The sequence below is a fragment of the Lepeophtheirus salmonis genome, chromosome 13 (assembly GCF_016086655.4).
Source record: "Lepeophtheirus salmonis chromosome 13, UVic_Lsal_1.4, whole genome shotgun sequence".
Lineage (NCBI taxonomy): Eukaryota > Metazoa > Arthropoda > Copepoda > Siphonostomatoida > Caligidae > Lepeophtheirus > Lepeophtheirus salmonis.
In genome coordinates this window covers 97,193-120,320 of record NC_052143.2, presented here as the reverse complement: position 1 = coordinate 120,320, position 23,128 = coordinate 97,193, and the positions used below count along the sequence as shown (strand labels likewise).

General features: G+C 33.5%; 3 long non-coding RNA genes across 4 annotated transcripts; all 3 read left to right on the top strand.

The window, feature by feature from the left end:
• Nucleotides 1–2,621: 2,621 nt before the first annotated feature.
• Nucleotides 2,622–3,339, top strand: LOC121128246 (uncharacterized). The gene is made up of 3 exons (XR_005868111.2): nt 2,622–2,845; nt 2,907–2,957; nt 3,120–3,339. It is a non-coding gene; the product is annotated as an uncharacterized lncRNA (long non-coding RNA).
• A 1,606-nt stretch (nt 3,340–4,945) lies between these two features.
• Nucleotides 4,946–5,900, top strand: LOC121128247 (uncharacterized). Its single transcript, XR_005868112.2, has 3 exons — nt 4,946–5,083; nt 5,176–5,265; nt 5,760–5,900. It is a non-coding gene; the product is annotated as an uncharacterized lncRNA (long non-coding RNA).
• A 1,317-nt stretch (nt 5,901–7,217) lies between these two features.
• On the top strand, nt 7,218–13,304 carry LOC139906930 (uncharacterized). 2 transcript variants are annotated; one of them, XR_011783150.1, is made up of 5 exons: nt 7,218–7,420; nt 7,478–8,601; nt 8,656–9,440; nt 9,500–9,764; nt 9,829–13,304. It is a non-coding gene; the product is annotated as an uncharacterized lncRNA (long non-coding RNA). The 2 variants fall into 2 exon arrangements; XR_011783149.1 differs by lacking the exon at nt 7,218–7,420 and having other exon boundaries at nt 7,742–9,764.
• Nucleotides 13,305–23,128: the final 9,824 nt, after the last annotated feature.

Below are 23,128 nucleotides of genomic sequence, written 5' to 3'. Positions count from 1 at the left end.
GTGCTCTTTCTTCTTTTTTGTTCATTAACTAATAAGTTGTGGGTGTGTGAACATCTCCCTCCAAAAGAAGAATTCTCACATTTATTTGTTGGTAAATGAATTATTAGTGTAAAATAAAATGAATAATGTATAAATTTCAATACAATTATAATATTTTCCCTACGTTAATGTAATTTTAAATCTAGAGGGTTCTCCTCTTTATAAAAGTAATTCATTTTCTCCCCCTAAATCCATATAGCAGTCAGCTGATATTAACAATGGCCTGAATTCAGTAATACCATATGTCTCCCTCCCGCCTTCTCCTCATGGTCTTACTCAACTGCCACATCTGCATACACTTACATGACCGCAATATAACAAAATTCTGATTTTAAAAAGCCTCCTGCCTGTAAACCAAGATTAATAGAAATAGAAGGTTATACTATTACGCTTTTTCCAATTATGTTTGACTTCCGCCACGATTTTTAATAGTTACGTGAAAGAGTATATACTATTACTATTAAACATATAATTTCTAGTATTATATGGTATTCATATACTGTTGTTATTCTCTATGACGTCAAAGCCTTCGGTACAGTACATCAAATTGAAAATCCTAGTAAGCCCGAATACATGATGGTCTAACTTTGTATTTCTATTAACCTTGACTGAAAGCCAACGTTATGATTCTTATTTAGACATTAAAGTACCAAAAATTAGTATTAAAAGCTTCAACAATCATAGATTTGCCCTTTATAGAATAATTATTATTCAAAGCTATATTTCGTGAAGGAACTATATATGAATAGTATATTAAATGTGAATTTCAGATCATGGGAAAAAAATGTTTTTAATAAAGTTGTAAACTTAAAGCACTTCCAGTGTGTAAAAAAACACAACAAAGATCGACATGGAATCCATGACAATTTGAAACAATGTTTCGGAGAAAAAAAAGACGGATTAGATCATTGGAATGGAAAATATAGACGCGTTTCAATCCTTCAATCAACTCAACAATTTGTAAAATATTTAATCATTAGAAGCTTCCAGTGTCAAAGTTTACGGATATTGTGAGGTCAAATTAAGTTGAGAATGTCCATGAATTTCATAACGTCATACCTTATATGATAGGAAGATTATAATGTGGAACCAAAAGATATGATTACCAAAATTGAAGAATTGATTTTTTATAATGTTACGTACAAAAATAAGGTAAAATTTGCGAATTTCTCTCTCTTCACTATCAATAATGAAAACTAAGGTATACAATGGACCTTGTTTTTATCTGCTATGTGCGTAGTAAAGTTATATGATGAGTTAATTTAATTTATTGAATTAATAGCATAGGTTTGCTAAGGGACAAAACAAGGTGTGCCGTAAGAAAATTTGGTCCCAGGAAATGATATTTGATTCAGGCAGGGGCGTAGCTACCTTATATATACAGAGTGCATACCGCCCCAAATTTCCCTCAGGGGCTTCTAAAACCAAGGTTGCTTAATACAATGTTTTTCAAAGTGAGAGCCACTGTGTGGGGAGTCTATTGGGGGGAGGAGGGGTGCAGGATGATGGAGAAGTGAGAATTGTTTTCATTCTACACATGCATAGTACACATGTTTCGTATAAAAAAGGTCTCAGTGTATTAGTGAAGGGAGCCTTGGCATAATAAAGTTAGGGGGAAAACCCTTGCTTAAGATAAATTATAGTTATCATTTTTAGGCCCTGACAAGCTTAGTAGCAGACCTGGATCCATCATCTACTCCAACCATTCTCTCTTTTATTTACAGCGTCTTGTACCTAAGACTACTTTTCCAGATACATAAGAGGCCCTCATCCATTTGGAACCAAGATATAACTGTATAACCCTGTCAACGTAAAAAAATCATTTGGCAAAGTTGTAATTGTACATAAGAAACTCATAAAATTGACTTGTTGATTAGAGTTTATTTATTTTTTATGATACAAAATTACAAGAACTGAGACCAATCAGCAATATATGGCGGTCTTGGTTCGACTTTGGAGACATAGTAAATCGTTTACCTCCAGGGTCCTGCCTATCAAAAGGAAATTATAGCTATCAATTGATAGTTGGAAATTAAAGTGACCTAAAAATAAGAATTATACCACTTGGGCAAATTGCAAACCCTACAATATACATACATAATATTATTTAATTCATTATACAAAAAGGATTTGCAATGAAATAAGTTGAATTATTAGTTTTTTCAAAATGTTCCGCAAATAAGAATTTGAGAAATACGAATGAGTTCTAGCTTTTCCAATATTTACACAATAATACTATTAACATAATAATATTCATGGAGCTCATCAGAAATTCCTACATGAAATGAATCCAATGAGAAATCATAATTTATACAAATTAATCCATGAACTATACTGAATTGAAATTTTTGTTATGGGAAGATAAAGTATTAGAAAAGTCAGTTCAATAGGTAGGTTACGTAATTTTCTTAGAGCAATGCTAAATAGTTGGGAATTTAAACTATAGAAAAAGTACTTTTTGTATAAACATCACATTGGAATGTCCGTAAAATTATTATTTGGGGCTGTCCCATACCTATATTGTCGTGATATATAATATGTTTATGTATATATAAGCATAATACATGATATATCTTATACATTGCAGTGTCAGATTACAAGCGATAACATCAATTGGAAGGTATGGGTCGCCAAATAACCGTTTTTGTTATGTGTGTATTTATTATACATTCATTTGCAATTCAAAATGTCACAAGTGAAGGCTTTAGTTTCATTGATTTGTTGAAAAAACCACTAAACTTCTTGACGAAATCCAAGTCCTCATCAAGTTCCAATTCATTTCTACCTGTAATGCTCAAGTCGTAGTGTATAAACATATTACATTAATGAATATTTACTATTAATTAATTGTAATTTGGGTTTTTTAGGATACATTTGTTCAAACAGGAGGATCTATCCTAAAGAGTCTGGATCCGACGGTAAAGATATATTTTTATTTTATGTATAGGACTTAGAAATGACCATAAATATATGATTTTTAGAAATGATTATTTCATTTATGAAAAACTTTGATTCAACAAATTTTTTATATCCTTTTAAATTATTAAAATTAATGTGCCATATTGATTTTTGTCTTATAGAACGGTGTTAAGCAAGAAAAAATTACTCCTCAAGTTAAATGCAAAAAATTTCGTTTTCTTCGCAAACTTTTCAAGCATCAATGCATATCATTCGAAAGGAATACGGCAATAGCAAAATGAAAATTTGTCTTTCTATTCAAATATAATATTCTCGTAAATACATTTGAGTATTATAGAATTTATCAACCATAAATAACTAATAAATGTCATTGTAATGTAAGAGACGAATCATCATTATTTCACAACAGTTTTAGCGAATGAAATATAATTTGAGTTAGTATTATAATTGTTGTATACAAGTTGCGAATTTGTACCAAAAAATGAGATGAAGAATTGACTCTACATGGAATGAAAATAATGTAAAAATTGAATACTCCATGGATGCTCAATATATTCATGGTGTTTAATTTTTGACTATTTTATTACAAATTACATCATATACAAGTATTCAATTGCACATTATAAAGTTCAAAAGCCCGTTGTTGTTTAACACAATAACCATTTAATTATTATAATAGATCAAAAGAAAATGATATTATCAATGTAAAGTTGGTAACGGATACAAATGTTGTAATTAAATAATGCATTTTAAGATGAAAAAATTACAACTTGTACAATTTGCATATACAACTCGTAAAGATATTGCAACTTGTATATATATGTTATCGCCAAAGTAAGAAAATCTAGCATTGTATATATAATGTCTGATGGTCTCAGGTAAACTATATAATAAACGACATTTAATACATTACCTAGGTAGGATATATAATTCCGGGGGCACATGTCGGCATAGTATATAATACATTAATACTTATAAGTTAAAGACTTTAAATAACAATATGTAGTCAAGCTTAGTGCGTAGTTACTTGTGCATTGTGTGAGTTAACTTATTCCCTGTAATCAACAACATATTTCGATACCTTACTAATCGAGCTTGCTTGAAGGGGGGATTACATTCAAATATAATCATAATTTCCCCAAACCTTAAGATCTCAATATTTTCGAAGAGGCAAATGGGGTGTTTTATCGCACAAATTGAAATTTTTATATGGCCAACCTAGGTAATTCGTACTTGAATCACCTTTCAATGTGAGCCCTGACAGAGGAAATAAAAAGTTTTGTGGTTTGTCTTATTGTGGTTCAGCCAATAATGGTATATTTACCTGGTTATAGATATTCACAGAAAATTATTTTTTTAGGAAAACAAATTGTAAAATTATATTTTTTGGACAAAAATTTCAAAAAATCTACAGATGTTTACAAAAAGTTAAAATCTTTGAAAAACAATTCCAAAAATTAAATTTCAAATATGTAATTTTTTTTCTAAAATCCATAGCTATTCACAGAAAGTTAAATTTTATAAAAAAAATTTGAAAAATTTCATTTTTGTAAAAAAGATTCTAAAATCATTAGCTATTAACCAACATTAATTTTTTTGGAAAATTTCAAATATTAAATTTTGCTCCAATGCATAACTTGCCCGATAATTTGTTTTCAGAAAATGAATCTTTCAAAAAAAAAAAAAATTACCCCTATTTTGCCATAAATTTTTCCATCCTGATCAAAAAAAGTTTGTATTATCAAACAAACTTTTGTTAATTTGGATGGGCCTCCAGCTGCTCCAGCCCACCCCTTAACGGACGCCCCTGTGGAAATATAGAATTTTAAATATCCCTTTTCAAAATAAAGATCATAGTAATCAAGGTATAGATTAGTTTTACAATTGCATAACCATTAGATACAAGATATCTATACTTTGTTTTATACCTGCTTTAAGATATGACCTTAATGTGTGTTATTTCTCTTTTGAAATATATATATATTGTAACCGGTTATATAAGTTAACGTCGTATTTTTGCATTATTCATCAATTAATCCCTCGATTGGAACGTATGATCGAAAGTTGTGCTTAGAAAATGTGTCATCCAAAAATATTGATTTGTTTATTCTTTATATTGTCTATTGTACGTAGCTCTCCTCTTTAAGTATTATTATTTTGGTAATTCACGGCTATCAATTTAATTTATATTCTCCTTTGAAATTAAAAAATATAAAGGTTGTATTTTCTACACAATCTCCTTCCGTAATTGGTATTAAGAGTCCCACTATTTCGTCAGGAACAGGCGTCAATGACAATAGTCCAACGGTACTTATTTTCTCTTATTATTAATAGAATCGTCCGCAGGGGATGGGCTAAAGGGGCTGCCTCCCCAAAAAAATTAAGGTATTTTTGGCTTTTTACCAGAATTTTTTTTTGGTCGGAATGAAATTTTTTTACACAAAAGTCAAAAAAAATTAAATATTTGATTTTTTTTGGAATCAAGTTTACAATTTTTAATTACTATTTTTTAAATTTACAAGCGAAAATATGGCTACAATATTAAAAAATACAAAAAAATTTATTTTTTGAAATTTTATTTGCTTTTTTTTCATAAAAAAAAAATTTAAATTATTTTTTGAAAAATTTAATTTTTGAAAAAAAAAAAAAAAAATTCCAAAAAATTAATTTTTTTTTGGAAAAAAAAAATAAAAAAATAATAATAATCTAAAAACAAAGCCACCCTGCGGACGCCCCTGATTAAATACACTTAATAATCATACATATATAATTAATAAATATATTTTTAATTTTCCATGTAGGGCGGTCTCAGTTCTATTCCAAATGGAAGCAATGAAAAACCCTGCCAAAAATTTCATTACTTACCTAGGTTAGATAAGTACATTTGTGTGGCAAATTAGGATAACAACGTTTTTGTATCTTTATATTCTTGTACGATTTGCTTTTGAAGTTTAACGTAAAACAATATAAAAAACTTTTTTATACTTACTTATTTGTGGATATGATCAAAATAGGTCATCCACGAATTCATAAAATAAAGATCTTTGTTTTAACTTAGTTAAAAATAAAGTACAACTCTGTGTACTTTATTCCTAAAACAGCTGAAATTACTAGATATATAATTAGTCCATTGTCAAAATTAAGGAAGTGATTAGAGAAAATGAAACATAGTGACAGACAATGGTTATAGAAATACAACTTTATGTCATCATGTAATCGGGCTTGCTATAATTTTCAATTTGATGTACCGTACCGACTCCTGGACAAAACAGATATATATGCCGTCATAGAGTATAACAGAGGTACTCTGAGAGACACAGTCAAGAAAGCCGTAATGTATGTAACCAGACTTGTATCTTTTCATTCTTTTTCCGTTGAATCATGTATTTTGTGAAATCTTTCTGTTCGCCGTTCATTTTTTTTTTCTGTTCATTGTTCCATTCAATAGTTCATCTTTGAATTATTTATTTATTATTTATCTAGAATAAAAAGTCTGACCTACACAACATTCATTAATTTATAAATTCCTTTTTTGTTTCGCTATTCGTAAAAATGAACCTCAAGGGCGTAGCAGACTAAAAGCAAAACTGGCAATCTCATATGTCCTGATATATCTACGTAAAGGGCTCCAATATATTAGTAAAGACAATGCTCTCAAGTTTTATAAAATGTTGTCAAATTTATTCCAATTGATTCGTTTCTTAACAGTCTTAAAATAGCCTCAAGGCAGTTTATAAGGGCAACCTCCAGTTTATTTTCAACTACCTCCCTTCTTTAAAAAAAAGCTGAACAGACTTATATTTTCAGAGTAACCTTATTTACTAGAAAGGCTGACCCGTGGTATAGACAATATAGGCAAATGCTAAGGGTTATGTTTATTCAGAGGGTTGTCATAATGGGTACGAAGAAAAAAGGTGACCCCGAACCTAAGCCAACTTTCGGGTGAAGCTCAATTTTTAACATGATAGTTGGACCAAACTGGGAACATAACCTTTGCTCCTCTTAATTTCCGGACGAGTCGGGTTACATTTTTTTATTTTCGGACTCCATTTTTTTAGAGAGGCTTCTGATTGGTTTTTAATGGATTTGCTGATATTTTATAAACGGTGTATATTACTCATATGTGGTTATCTTCCATATACCCACAGTGGCCTTAGTTTGCTTATAATTTTAACATCCCCGGATAGGTGGGTTCGGGTTTTGTTTATTTTATTATAGACTAATGAATGACATTTTTGGGGGTGGGGGGAGAGGGGCGAGATACATTATTAGATTAAATAAACCAATCAATGTCTGCACAAGATTCAAAGATCTTCAGCTACCCTTCTCTTATGAACAGAGGGAGACGGAAATTTGTCTTCAAATAGATGTTATTAGCTTGGAAAATACCTTGGAAAATAATTCAATTGCTATATTCACACTTCCAACGGCATTGCTCTGAAGGCAAACAAGATTTCCTCAAGTGATGCTCCTATATTTTTCTTTACCCCATTTTTAATAATCCTTACTCCTCTTTCAGCTTGCCCATTGGACTTCAGATGATATGGGGGAGAGAAGGAATGGGCTACCCCCCATTCGGACATCTTTACTTTGAAAAAATCACTTGTGAATTGTGAGCCATTGTCCAAATGTATTTTCTTCGGGAATCCAAAACGCGAAAACCACGCAAAAAGATGCCTAAACATAGCCTCTGACGATGTATTTGTCATGTACACCGCATTTATCCACTTGGACCAAGCATCCGTTATTATGAAAACATTTTGCCCGTTATCTTTCCATCTACGTGGACTCTTTCCCATACATTCGCAGGCGAGAAGGGAGTGAATTGTGACGCCGGGGCTGGAGCACTTTCCTAACATGTGCGACACACTGATACAAAATCCTCAACATCATTATCGAAGGTGTGCCACCAAATCACACTTCGAGCCACAGATTTCATTTTTACAACGCCTTGATGCGTCAAATGCAACTCTTCCATGAACTTTCTTTTCAAGGGAAGAGGGACGATGAGGCAGACACCCCATAACAACAAGCCATTCTTGAGGGATAAACAATTCTGCATTTGGGAGTGGGCCCTGAGGGTGGTACTGTCCCATACACCACTTCTAGCAGCCTCCACAGCGCTGCAAAGCTCTTGATCCTCCTGTAAGGGACGATTCAGAAGAGCATGAGCTAGAGATAGCTCTACATTGTAATAATTCTGTGGGATCATCCAGAAACGGAGGATCGTCGACTGGTACATGGGAAAAATCATCCGCGTGGGAATGGTCGATACCCCTCACATGTTCGATTGAGTAATCAAACGTCGACAATAACATTGAAAATCTAGCAAGACGGTTAGAGAAGAAACTTGGCAAGTCTTTACATGGGTTGAGAATATATTGGAGTGGTTTGTGGGCCGTCTTGATCTTGAAATGACGACCAATCAAATATCTTTCAAATTTCTTCAACCCATCAATAATTCATGTTGCTTCTTTGTCAATTTGCGAGTAGTTAGATTTGCTCTTTGATAGCTTTCTTGAAGCAAACGCCACCGGGCGCTCCATACCATTTCCAACTGTGCTAGAACGACCCCAAGGCCAAAAGGGGAGGCATCAGTCTACAACACCATTGGCAGAGACGGGGCATAATGAGTGAGAACAAGTGAGTTAGCTATAGCAGACATTCTATTTTGAAAACTCACCTGTCTTTTTTCAGACCACGAGAAGTCAATGTCCTTCTTCATCAGTTCGTGGAGGGGAGAAGCTTCCTCTCATAGATATGGTAAAAAATGAACATAGTATTGCACAAGTCCCAAGAACGATTTCACCTCAGTACACGATGCAGGAAGAGGAATGTCCAGAACCGGTCGAATCAACTCTGGATCCAGGGATCAGCCCCTTTGGGATATGCGAAACCTTAAATAAGTTAACTCCTCACCCATCAGGATACAATTGCTGGGCTTCAGACAACCTCCAGCATTTGAGATTCGACTGAACACTTCATTTAGAATACGAAAGTGTTCCTCCTTACTTCTGGAGAATATGAGGGCATCATCTATATAAATCTTGAACACCAAATACCACTCAATAGCCTCTCTTGTGCTGCCTGCACAATAGCAGGAGCCGAGGCCATACCATAAGGTAAGACTTTATATCTATAAAGTCCTAACTGTGTATTTATAACCAAAAAATCTTATGATTTTTCTTCAAATTCATATTGTTCATAACACCTTGAGAAATCTAATTTGGAGAGGAACCGGGCCTGAGCATGGTCTGCAAACAATTCATCTAAATGAGGGAGTGGGTGCAACATCTTGTTCACTACTGGAGAGATGGTTAGAGTAAAGTCGGCACAAACCCAAACACTTCCATCTGGTTTGAGGACCACGCTTCTCCCTCTCTCGGATCTCCACAGTGACCTTCTCACGGAGAGCAAGTGGCACTGATTGTCCTCTGATGTAACAGGGACGAGTATTATTTTGCAGGTGGATCACTGCATGTGTATGTTTCATTGTACTTCCTTTGCAGTTGTCGAATATAAAATTATGCTTCTACCTTAGAGTTTCCACACGGGATTCCGTAGAAGTGCCAGCCGTACATGCGTTGATAAAATTGCTGAACTTCACCAACCCGAAATCTAGGCAATCACGAAAACCAAGGATTGGCTACCCAATAGGAGATGCAATAAACTTACGAAGCACCGGGTCAGAACTATTTAATGCAACCAACAACCCAATAGAGCCCCCAGTCTTGACTTTCTCCCACCAGAAACCTCCATTGGACGCGTATTTTTGATCACCTTTGAAATATCAACCACATGTTTTGGTAAGATATTCACGTTCGATCCAAGGTCGAGTAAAAGTTTCACTCTTCTCCCACTTATCCTCAGGAAGGCATAGGTCATATCCCTATACCATCATTCAACTGGAAAGATATGGAAGAACTAGACGGGACAGATGCCAGATAGCATACTCTAAAATGGCCCATCTTCCCACACCGGGAAGAGTCCTTGCCAAACGCAGGGCATTTTGACTTCTGGAAGACATAGTTTCTTCCACAAAAATTGCAGTTCCCTCTGTCCATCTTTGGATCAGCCTTTTGTGTCGACCACGTCCCTTTGGAGGGACGGAACTCCTTTGGCCCCTTATACTCTGATGGCATTACAGTTTCACTCGATCCCATTTCTTTGGCGTGGCTGATAGAGGTTTCCAATGCTCTGGCTAATGGCAACACTTCTGTCAATTTTGTGCTGCCTCTCTCGTGGGGACGACGTATTCTTAACCACCACGTCGAGAATAATTTCGGTTTCGAACGAAACTTTGCAGCTTCCACATGCAAAAGCGACCAAACTTTGCCTGGCCACGCAACCGAGTCACAATATCATCCACAGGCTCCCCGACCCCCTGTTTCATCTCAGGTAGGAGGAAGGGTTCAAGCAACAGACTTTCCGGTGGGGAGAAAGGATCCCCGAATTGCCCTTACTGTCGAGGTGAAGACATCCTCTTCAGGCAATGTAACAATCTATATGGTGTCGAACTATTGTTGGACCTCTGTTCCAGCACAGTGAAGCAGGATATACTTTTTAAGTTCCAGGGAAAATTTCCCAAACAATGACACATAAACTTCGAATTTGTCCCACCATGACGACCATCTATGGCCCCTTCGTGGACCATCCTTCACGAATGGAGAGTAGCACCAGCTGTTCCGTCGTGCCTGAAGCCCCATCGTTGAAATCTAAGGACTTGGGATCACAGCGACAACCCTCGATGTACTCTCTCACCAATGCCACGAGTTCCAATTTCTTTTTACACCTGAACTCGTCCTCACTTCCAAGTTACAACCTGGAACATTTGCATCTCAGCTCGGCAAGCGTGAGCCTTCAGTAGTAGTTTCACCATGTTCGTCGCCTCCTGTAGTGCTCTACCAACACCACCAACAAACGGAAGTAACGGACCGGGGTAAAGCGAATAAGAAGACCCTTTGTTTTGGGGTACAATCATACACTAAATATATATTCTATAAGGGATTACACTTAAAAGGATGTACATCGACATAACTATTAAAATATATCAACTCGTAAAACAAAAGGTATATTACTATCTATTTAAAACAAATCCCTACGTCATGATCTAAAAGTATAAAAAAAGACAATACATAGCTGGTTTACATGCTAATTGGTTGGGCTATCGAAGGTTATTGAGTCCGGAGGTGTGTCTATGATGACCATTAACTCTTGAAATGATGTACAGCTGATCTTCTTTGTCAAAGAAAAACCAATATACCAGGCAACTAAGTAGAAAGTATCCATGAGCTCAGCTTCTACCATGTCTTCATCCAGCAGACTTTTAATTTCTGAAGTATTCGGACCTGAAAATTTAAAAAAGTCAAATATTGTTATGATATTATTAAATTGTAAATATAAGTAATACCTCAATAAAGAAGCTTACTATTAACCAATATCATATTTACCTGAGAATTTGACAAGACTTGGAATACGAATATTTTTCTATAATTTCAGTATCTGTCTCACGCTGATGTAGTAGATACCTTCACTTAGTTGTCTGTAACAGCCAAACCTTCTTTCAATGGGATCAGACTTGAACATGCCGAGGAGTTCATAGGAGAAGTCATTATCTAGGAGAAGATAATCTACCAGATCTGCTGCAGCAAAGCACGTCTGCTTTGTTGCTAGGATAGTTTCTGAGGCCAAGTGCTTTACTGTTTTGCCACTAGATTAGAAAGTCGACCAAATCTCTCAAGAAAGAGAGGCCAACTTTGTTCTTCTCAGAGATTGGTTCACAAAGCTCATCTCTCTTTTCATAGCCAAATCTAGGTGTCTGACGTTTAGGATATTCCACATAGCCCTGAGCTCACGTTGTCCCCCATGAGTGCAGCTGAAAGAAGACAAGGTGAATATTATTTAGCTGTTGGTATGGTGAAGAGAAGAGCCATTTGCTCATGAATGAAAGAGAGCTTAGAAGGCTGCTTAGTTTCAATCTCTGAGCAGTTGAGAAACTTCACTAACTTGTTGAAAATACCTTCCTAGGTCTCTGTTTGATTCAATTCTTGAGTCAAAAAGAAGACTTTTGATCCCAGACAGGAAGCCAAATTGATGGCTTGAATCAAAATGTTGACCTTACCTTCTGAGGCGATGTGTGACACTGTCTTTTTGTCAATCAACACACCAGAGTGGTACATTTTGAATGACATATCTGTCTCAAATTTGATACAGATACTACTTGGGTGCCCAATTTCTCATCATGGGATAGTTTCAAAAGGCAACACTTGGTTTTGTGATGAGGATGAAGTATGATGGGAGTGTCTCCTTGGTCTATTTGTAAACAAGTTCTTCCACAGAACTTATTTTATTGAACTTTTGAGCATTGCGGTACAGCTTGAGTTGGCCTTGACGAAGCTTTAGGAGTTAAGAAGGAGTTGGGACAGTTTGGCTATAGGGATGGGACTACATCTGGTTTGAGATACCTGTAAAAGAAGGACAGTTATAAGCATATGCATCAAAAGTGAGCAGTTGTCTTACCTCTTCTTTAGAGCATTGCCAAGGGGTTGACTTCTTTTAGACTCACAGATGAAATCAGATTCATTCAAAATCCAGGACGTCTAGTTTCATCCTGTACTCCACAAGAATATTCCTCTCTACGTCCTACCTACTATCTTAAATCCTTGAGAACTTGTAAAACATGTGTCAGCTTATCTCGATTTCTTATCCACAGAAGGAGCAACTCCTCTTCGTTGCATCTGAGATTGACAAATTTAGAAATAATGAGGATGAAGAATGGACATTCCATACCGGATCCATTTTTCATCCGAGTCCATGAATGGATTCATCGTATATATTTTGGGCGCATATCCACAAATTTTCCCAAAAGATTCCCCAAGTTTTTTTTTATTCATGGGAGTGGATGTTTTTTTAGGCTTTGATAATACTCTCCTGAGAGTCATACACTCTCTCGCAAAAGGTTTGAAAGCCCTGCTCCATAGATGTCCTACTGATGTCGATCTGGTTGATTTATAAATCTCTTCGGCGCTGATGAAACTTATTATAATTTATCGGTTCGTTTGATCCTAGAAGAGGGAAGACATGATACAGGATGAAGATCAACCAATTTTCGACCATGTGGCCACTATTTTCTTGAAGACTTTATTAACTTCGATGGGCCCCATAGGGGCCCTTGCACTAAATGTTTTGTATTGCCTTTTATATACTTTTAGCTCATGACGTAGGAATTTGTTTTAAATAGATAGTAATGTACCTTTTTATCTACGTGTTGATATATTTTAATAGTTATGTCTATGTAGATCCTTTTTAAGTATTAATCCCTTATAGAATATATATTATTGTGAAGACTTTTGTAATTTATTGATAAGCTTGGCATTTTCACTTATTTTTTTAGCTCAAAACAATGAAAATCCCGAGGAGCTTGGTACTTTCTACGATTTCGAAGTCAGGGAAGTATACCTGAAGTTATGATTTGATAGATCATATAAATTTGGGTTTCTCTTTATTTATTTAAAGACCCGATCGGTTCTTACAATTTCCATAGCCATGAGCACAACATTAATCGAAGTCCGTAATTCAGAAAGAGGTCCTGTGTGAAAAAATATTAAATCCTCCACATTTCAAGCGTCCAAGCTCTGTTTCCAGACCGTTTATGTTCTTGGAAGATGAAAGGGTCTCATTGAAACCATTTATGACTATTTGAAATAGTGTTGGCCTAAGAGGGCTTCCCTGGAGGCAGCCTTTCTACACATCTTCGTATTTGAGAAGTTGGGCAATTATATATTTCTAAAAAATTGAGTCAAAAGCTCCTTGGAAATTAATAAGTAGAGTTGTCTGGTCTATTTTACTGGTGTTTGTTTCTTCTATAGCGTCTTGTATTTATTTGGAGATGTAATCTGTATTGCGGCCTTTTATAAACCCTTTTTGGTTTTTTGATATAACAGTTGGAAGGAATCCGAGCAACCTTTGGTTTAAGATCCTCACCAATAGTTTATGTGATGTATTCAATAACGTGATTGGTCTATGTTTTTTTATTAGTAGAGGGTCTTTTTCTTTCTTGTGGATTATAATGATGATAACTCTGTTTATAAACTCTGGGACATATCCCTTCTGGAAGATATCTTTATACACCGACACTAGTATTGGTGAAATTTCTTTGGCAAATACCTCATAAAATTAGAATGGGAGGCCAGACGAACCTGGTGATTTATACTTTAATACTAATTTAATGATTGTAGTTGAAGCTGAACCTCGGAAATTCCTTCTCTCCTGCCAGTTAAAGTTAAAATAGTACAACTTGATTTTGAGAATGCAAGACGACAGTAGTCAAACTGTTTTAATTTTAGACACACCTCATAGGATGTCACAATGAAAATATAACAGTTAAACAGTATAAAAAGATGCTCCTTAACCCAAGGAAGATAGATTTGGAGTAGAAATAAAATCAGAAATGAATAAGACCCAAGGCTCTCACATTAAAATTAAAAACAGGACCAGTAATTAGAAAGAGAAACTCCGGAGTGACCATAGATCCAATTATCTTCAGTTCATAGGGTTACGTTTATAGTAATTTTATGTGACACCCGATTAACAAAAGAAAATAAAATAAACCAACTTGTACCAATTTTGCATGTGACTTTCCCATCTCACGCAATACTTGGGTCGTCTCATCCTTCCCAGGAAGTTTTGGTGCTTATTAAAAATGGCCTGTAGGCAATGGTAAAAAAATTGATGAAGGTGGTAACTACGTTGTCCTGGATCTTAATATTTTCATAAAGAGAATTCGACTTGTCACGGTGTATGGTCCTAGCAGAGAAAAAAATGGGATACTTCTTTGATCTAGTTGATACAAAAAATATCCCTCCTAGAATGCCAAGAAACCTGCAAAAAATAGAAAAAGTAATAGAAGATCTAGAAAATAGATGATTTACGGTATATATTCACCTTGGTACACGTTGGAAAGAATAGAAACAATATCTCGAAGAATCTTAAAAAAATGTTGGTCTCAAAATGGCTACAGAAAGAAGAAAGAAAAACATTTAATTACAATTGCTAATGGAAAATTTGGAGCATTTTAGCATTTAGAATGAAGAGATGAAAAAATGTCTTGAATATAAAAAAATGGGATTTCTGATAAAAATTAAGTGAAAAGTTATTGTATGTTACATAAAAGGCAAAAACCCTCTCAAATATCTAAAAAATTAACGGCATTAAGAACTAAAAAAAGGAAATATATTGGGAGAGAGATAGAGAAAAGCAAGAGTGGTAACCCTCCGTTCCTCTTTGTCTCTAAGCTTCTCCAGAATTTGGGCCGGTTTAACTCAGAGATCGGGAAATTGGGATGGAAATCCGTTTTGAGGAATCCGTTCCTCAGCTACAAAGAAAAATGATTGAGATACTGACTTGCAACCTCAACATTTTTCACTAAAAAATCCAAAGAAAATGAAGCTGATAAATCATATTGAATCCTCCTTCCAATTGTTCTACGAATGTAGTTTGATCCTGTGAGGAAAATTGCGGAACCATAAATAGAAGAGGAATGTGGAATAAAAATGAAAAAAAGAAGATTGTCTTGTAGATATGGCCCAACAACTAAAAGCAGACTCTGTAGAAACAAAAATTTTATCCCAAATATATTTTAACCGAACGGCAGGCAAAGTTTAAAATATTAAGATCGTTTAGATTACATGTTTTGTTGTGTTTTTTAGCTTTATGTATTGAAAATCCAAATTTTTACATATGTAAAATAACGCAAGCTAATCTTAATATATATCACGTAACCTCTCCATTGATTTATTTTTATTTTAACTGAATTTGAATAATAATCATGGACACAAATAAAATATTCAAGTTTCTTCAAAGAAAAAAAAAGACTATACTATAATCCGAAATACTACTATAATTTTATAATTTGTATATATTAATACCCTATTTTTTCCCTCGATCTCCATATCTGGATATCAATAATAATATTTAGTATACCTTTAATAATGATTAATGTAATATCAAGTCAATTATGATAAGTTTTTATATGTTTCATTGAAATTTTGTTTTCAATATGTTCGGATCAGTTTATTTTATATATATATATAAGCAAAAGTAGGTAAAAGCGTCATACGTCATCCACTCTTCTTCTTTTGATTTTTCAGGCTTTGCCTGAGGCCAACAAATAAGAAATGGATTGAAGAACAAGTCTAAAATAAGTAAGAGAAAACAACCATTTCAAGCGTTGTATTTTAGTATACACGACACATTTTGATTAAAAAAATAGGGAACATCAATTTTGAGCTGAAGTATAAAATAACGACGTATAACCCACATTGACTTATATTTTAAGGAAAATATCCTTGAGGCAAAATGTTATCGGAGGAAAAATTATCAGTCACCTAATTAGATACCAGGGACAAAAAGGGTTTTAAATAGTGTTGAATGTTTAAAATTTATTTGACTCTTTCTGAACATTCAGCAAAAAGACTAATATTTAAAGGAATCCAATGTCATCCTGATACAACAACTGACTCAATTATGCCCCAGTTCATCTCCATTGCAGTCTTTGATAGTAATAAATATCTAGTTAGTGTGTCTTAGAATTATACTACATGTCACACGGTGGAGAGTTGAGTAAACGTACCATGAATTGATTTAACAAGTGTTTCTTGTTTGTAGGAATTATTTATCTGAAAAAATCTAACTAACTCGAAGATGAAGAAATAAAATCGACTAGAATTATGTGTTCAAAGACTGACAAATATAAATTACAGTTTATGACTAATGATTTGAATTTGATATTGTAATAATAAATCTTCCACGACTTGCTAAGCCCATTTATCAAACATTGTATGCGAACAGGCCTTACAAAATTATCATAACCATTCTATATTCCTACATAACAAACCAATTGTGTGGTTAGAAATGAAAACAGACATAAAGTCTAGAAAGTACCTCTATCGCAATACATCATTGAATGGGATGTCGCAGGAGTCTGGTGGAAAATACTATACAAATAAAAAAAGAAAACACATTTAATTACGATTTTGTTCCAGTTATTTTCCATTACGCCACTAAACAACAGCTGGAACCAAAGTATACAAGTTTTGTTAATATCCCATGTCACTCCGATGTGAGTGCTGAAAAGGCTGCAGATACCATTGGCATCTCAATTCGAACTACATACAACATAAAGAAGTTGTCTGTAGCACTAAGGTTGTGTCCAGTTCAGGTTCAGCAGTTCAATCGGTCAACAGTCTTGCTTCAGCTTTATCAGTCTCGATTCTATTCTATAAGGATCGGTTTCGTAACAAGAGCTTAAAACAAGGGCCGTTGCTAGATTATATGGTTTAGGAAATGAAACAGGATCACATCTAACTTATACGCAGAGTGCATAGTGTCCCATGTTCCAGCAGGAGCCCAGAAATTATGATTGTTTAAGAAAAGGGGTTTCAAATATATAAATAGATTTAAAGGTTGAAACTATTGACTATGAAGGGATCTTTTAGATTAAGATAAAAGGCACCGGATATGAAATGTTATTTTGCAGTCAAGAACCTACATAATAAGGTGCTTCGCATTGTTGATTCGAATCGTCTACTTTTTTGAGGAACATCTAAAGCTATAATCATTTTTGGTCGATTAACCAATTATACATCTGAAAGGTACATATTGCATCACTCTATTTCATGTCATTTATGATTAGCTATAGTTTTAAGTGTCAAATTGAAATAGAATTTTATAAAATTGCCCTGATGGATGTGGCATTATATTTTGCTTTCATCTTTTAATGATGATTAATCGAAGGGACAAAATCGTATGAATATTTCCGATTTGGACATTTCCAATTTTATTATCAATATGACCAAGATGCTATTTGGATTGAAAGAAAAATTTGATAATGAACATGTCCCTTCCTCTTATCTATAGACTTCCTTGGTTAACCATATATTCATGGAAAAGACTCCAAATAACTTCAAGATTAAAAGGAGAATTAATACATTAAGGGAAGCTGTTGAAAAAAACCTCCATAAAACGAAGCAGATTTTATCATTAATGAATCAATCATCCCCAGATATTGATGGTGAAATTTATAAAACTATGGATATAAAAAATGCAAAATTAAGCGTGAAGTACATCAATATTTGGAATCAAACTTAATCAATACGAAGGTCGATCCGATTGATACGAAATATAAAGCCTCATCAACAATTCAATTCCAACCATCCAATAAAATCAAACACGAGATTAATTATTCAGACTTCCTTAAATGGTTACAAACAGAATAATTATGTAAAATTAACTCATATCATGAGAAAAACTCACGAAGAGCAAATATCAATATTATGAATTGTTGTTCATCTGAATTACTCTCGTGCATAAAAATTGAAAAACAAAAAATGGAGAATTTTAAGCCCTTTTAGGACACAATAATTTTGAATACCCTCTTCACCTAATCTTAACAAAAAGTGCCCTCAGGGGGGGGCTAAAGGGTTGTAGCCCCCAATAAATGAATATTTGATTTTTACACAACAAAATTGTTCCTCATGTGGAAAATTTTTTATACAAAAATGTAGAAGACATTTCTTAAAGATTTATTTTCTAAAAAAGAGATCATTCAGGCAAATTATGCACCAGAGCTAAAATTTTATATTTTAAAATTCCAAAAAAACCAGCTCCCCCCCATATAATCGTGCAGACACCCAATGCTATGGTCAACGGGAGGACAATACATTTGGACTATAAGTCAGTTGAATGGTATATTGACCTGTTCTATGAAAATATTAAAGCTGTAAAATGTGTCAAAACGAAATCTGGGGTTTCAGATTTCCATATTTTTTCGGCATATATGATTTTGCAATGGCGTAATGCTTATTTGTGGTGAAATATACATATAGTTACTTACTAGCATAAAATAATGGAATCAATAACATAAGATTTACCCCGTTTTACTTTTTTAGAGACAGAACGCAATTGCGTTTTTGTTATGATTTTGGTAAAGCATTATCTAGATATTAGCAAAAGTGAGGTCTTAAAAATGACAGAGATCGACAAGAGAAGGGTTAAGGAGTTGAGAAAGGCCCTGTTGGCTCATGATTGGCATCTTGCACGACCTGAAGCCGATGGAATATTTTGTTTGTAGATACTTGGAGTCAAAGGTCAAGAAAGGGCATCACACCACCAAGAAGTTGCTGATTGACTCCATCGTCCTGTAATGCAGGAATTTAGATTCCAAACCCTGTGAACAGTCAGGGCCCGACCCAAAGTCATTATTGAGGCTAATGGTGACAATATTGAGTAAGATATATTCTTAATGATTGTATCTGCTGCTCATTTAAAAAAAAAAACTACAACTTAAAAAATGGCCCTATATACCGGGTGTTCCATTAAAATCTGAAGACTTTGAATTTTAAATATCACCTAGATATAATTTATTATTTAACATTATAATTTCGACAATATAAGTTCAATAATATATGTGTCTCTTAGGTCTCTTAATCATTAATGTAGCTATCCTGAGCGGCAGTTATGGCATCCTGGTGGCAGTGGATGGCCTAGCACCCATTAAGCATGTAGTTTTCTGTTTTGGCGTTCCAGTGCTGGGTGACGGTAGCTTTGAGGGCTTCAATTTTTGGATGACGGACAGTGCAGCCCTTTTCCTTCGACCTGCAACCCAAAGAGCTGTAACGGAGCCAAAAAAGATCTAGAAAAGATTCTTTCAAATGAGAAGACATCCCTTTAGTAAGGAATTACTATGATGTAGATTCTCAATTCTACTCCAAGTAAAACAAAGATTTACTCTTCTAATAATCCTAAATAAATTCTCAGTCTTACTCTTCGTCTTTTACAAAGGTGACTATATATATCCTTGTTGAGGCAACAAGAATCTGCTAAGGCAGTCTAGTTGGTGTTACCTGACTCACTTACTGTTGCGGCAGTTAAGATAATTTCATTGACATAAAGTGAACTAATTTGTATCTTTTTAGCAAAAATGGCATCATGTCGAGTTTCAAATCGTGTTTTGTGCTGTCCCAATGAACAGGATGCACAGTATTTTTTATTTCCTCCGAAAAATTTGATGCTCCAGCATCTTTGGATATCAGGCTGCAGGAGAAAAGGCCCAATTAATATTAAGAATGACAAGATTTGTGATAGCATTTTATATCTTATGATCTTGAGCAGAATCTCCAGGCTAAAGTTCTTGACTTAAAGGCGAGGAACAAATTTAAAAGTGGGACTTTGTTTTGAGAAAGCAAATGCAAAAAGGTACAAAAATAACTTTCTTTTACCAAAAGGAAATTGTGTTGGTACAAAACCAAGTCCAAGTTACTAGACTTAAAGAAGCTTAAACAAAAATTAATAAGGACTACCATGGAAAAGAGCCACTCCAAAATCCAAATAAGAAGAATTATAGATCCCTTAAAGAATTTCAATCGAAGATACTCAAAAGAGGATGTAAAAACACTTGATTTTTTTTTCATTTTAACTATAAAGACACAATTGACAAAAACCTAAACGTATTTGAATGGCTCCTGGCAAAAGAAGTCATCATATCCTTAGTGAAAACAAGGAAAAGTATTTAAGTAAATAACCATAATAAATAGCTGAAACTAAAGAACGTAAGTGCTAATTTGAGAAAACTTAGACAAATTGGCTATATACCAATTCATATTTATTATTCATGTATGAATGTAAAAAAATACGTATGCTGTAATTTTTACCTATTACTAGTCTTTTATTCACTTCTCTTATATTATGTAGTAAAATAGCAAATTAGATCATATGCATAAAACATGTTAATATAAGCTTACATACCGATAATTCATTATTTTTAATATATAACCTATTCAAATTAATGTTAGTCTTTTTAAATAATGAGTTCGGAAATTGATTTTATTATTATATAAAGTATGAAGCAAGGATATCGTCAAGTTTCATAACAATGAATAAGTTTTGGAAAGATTTTACTTTTATAGATATTAATATAAGTTAAATATTTTTGCTTCTCAGACTTTTTGCCATGGTCCTAAGTTTTCCATTCTGTACTATAAATAAATTTTAATTATTTTTATTTAATTTATTCACATAATTTGTGTTGCCTTACAATGAATTAAGTCTGGATTTGAAAATTATAAATGAAATTATAATTAAAAAAAACACAAGATCATTATTTTCTTCCTAACTCACCTTTATATAGTCACCATGGTATTTTACACACTTGTGATAACTTTATAGTAAACGTTCTCTATTAAATAATAAAAAAATAATGATAAAAGCATTGGATAATAAAAATACTAATTTACGTTGCAACTATCAAAAGCTTCCATAATCATATAATTTTCATCGATGGTAATGATACTAACTAAAGTGTTATACTATTAAATATTTTTTAAATAAAAATATATTCCTCAAATGGACGTTCATTCAATTTTTTTATCTTATTTTAAATCCGTACTACATTCAAAAATACATTCTCCATGTTAAAATAGTAAAATATTACTACTAAGGCTAAATATATGTTTCCAATTATTATAGGAAAAAAGACAAAAATTAATTAAATTTAATTATTGAGCAAAAAATTATTTAGTTTCGTAAAAATCCTTTCTAAGATTAATCAATGGAGTATGAGAAAACTACAAAAATATATTATTGTCAAGGTATTGTGACACTATGTAGCTTAGTAGCGCAACATATATAAATGTGATATTCTCTATTTATCTATATTAACACAACTAATATATGTAGATACAGATAGGTTGGGCGATATTGAATTAACAGTACATTCCGATAGTATAACTATAATATATATCCCACAGTAGAGATTGAAATGTAGTAGAATCGTTGATTCTCCTAGTAGAGATTACAATCCTATTTTCTCCTAAGACAAATTACAATTTTACTGAGGGAGATAGTAGCATTGAATATATTTTAAGAGGTTGTGTGTTTTTGAAAATATGGCTCAAAGACATACCCTCTATGGTACCGTGACTGGTAATTTCATGCCCTGTTTTTTCATTCCTAGTAATTTAATTCTCTGTAAAAATCATTGGCATACAATTTATTCCTAGATTGAAGAGGGATATTTAATGACGTAATAAGGTTTATGTTTCTACACTAGTTATTAGTTTTTGTGTAGGCCTTTAGAGGGAGGGAACGACAATGAGGGATGAATAATGATTAGTGAGACGGATACAAATGGTTTATGGTGTTTATTGATTGGAAATGACGTTTATAACTATTCGCTCCTACTCCTTTTCATTAATCGACAATCATCAATTTCAACATCCTCTTTTCTCTTCCCTTCCTCTTTTCACAATTCAAATCTACGTAAACAATTACTCTAAGCAACCTGCTCTGACTCCTAACTCCCTTCTTCAGGATCACTTACTCTCCCCTGCTTCAAACTCAACTCTGGATTAAACCCTCCAAGTTTCAACAATCATCATCATTCATAAGATCATGCTGAGTCTTATAATAGATTTATAGAACAGATCATTCATCTCCTTCACATCCAATCACAACTGTTTAAACTTCAATACAGAGTTTTCAAAGCATTTTGAAGGAGACACGGAATACTACTACTATGACCCATTGTGAAGAATCATTGACATTCATATGCAATCAATTTCTTCATCAAGAGGTCATGGAGGGATTATACTACAGTTATAGAACTAGTTCAAGATGTGGGCCTTGTCCATGAAAGTCTACATACATTTCTGAATATGATATACAATATTATATATATATATAAATATTTTATTAACTAATCACAATCAATGATTTTGGATACTAACAATTGGAAGTAAAAATATGGCTTCAAAACCCTCCTTAAATAAAGTATGATTTTGAGTGGTTGATAAATACATAAAGCCGATTAATCTTTTGAGTTGAGGATTGAATAGAATAAGGAGATCTTGACATTTTGTGGTTTAAGGTTAAGATATCCTTTACTAATATAGTAATAATTATAATTTTTATTTTATAGTCAAATTTAAACTCAAAAAGTCCATGCCTAAGATGGACATTGGACATCGTTAATTATGAAATTTTAAAGAACTTCCTTGTGAAAGAGAGAATTGCAATAAATCATATTAATTCATGTTTTTGTAAATATAAATAATGAAAAAAATACTTCAAGTCAAGATTTTTTATAAACTACAATTATCTTAACGTTTGTACTAGT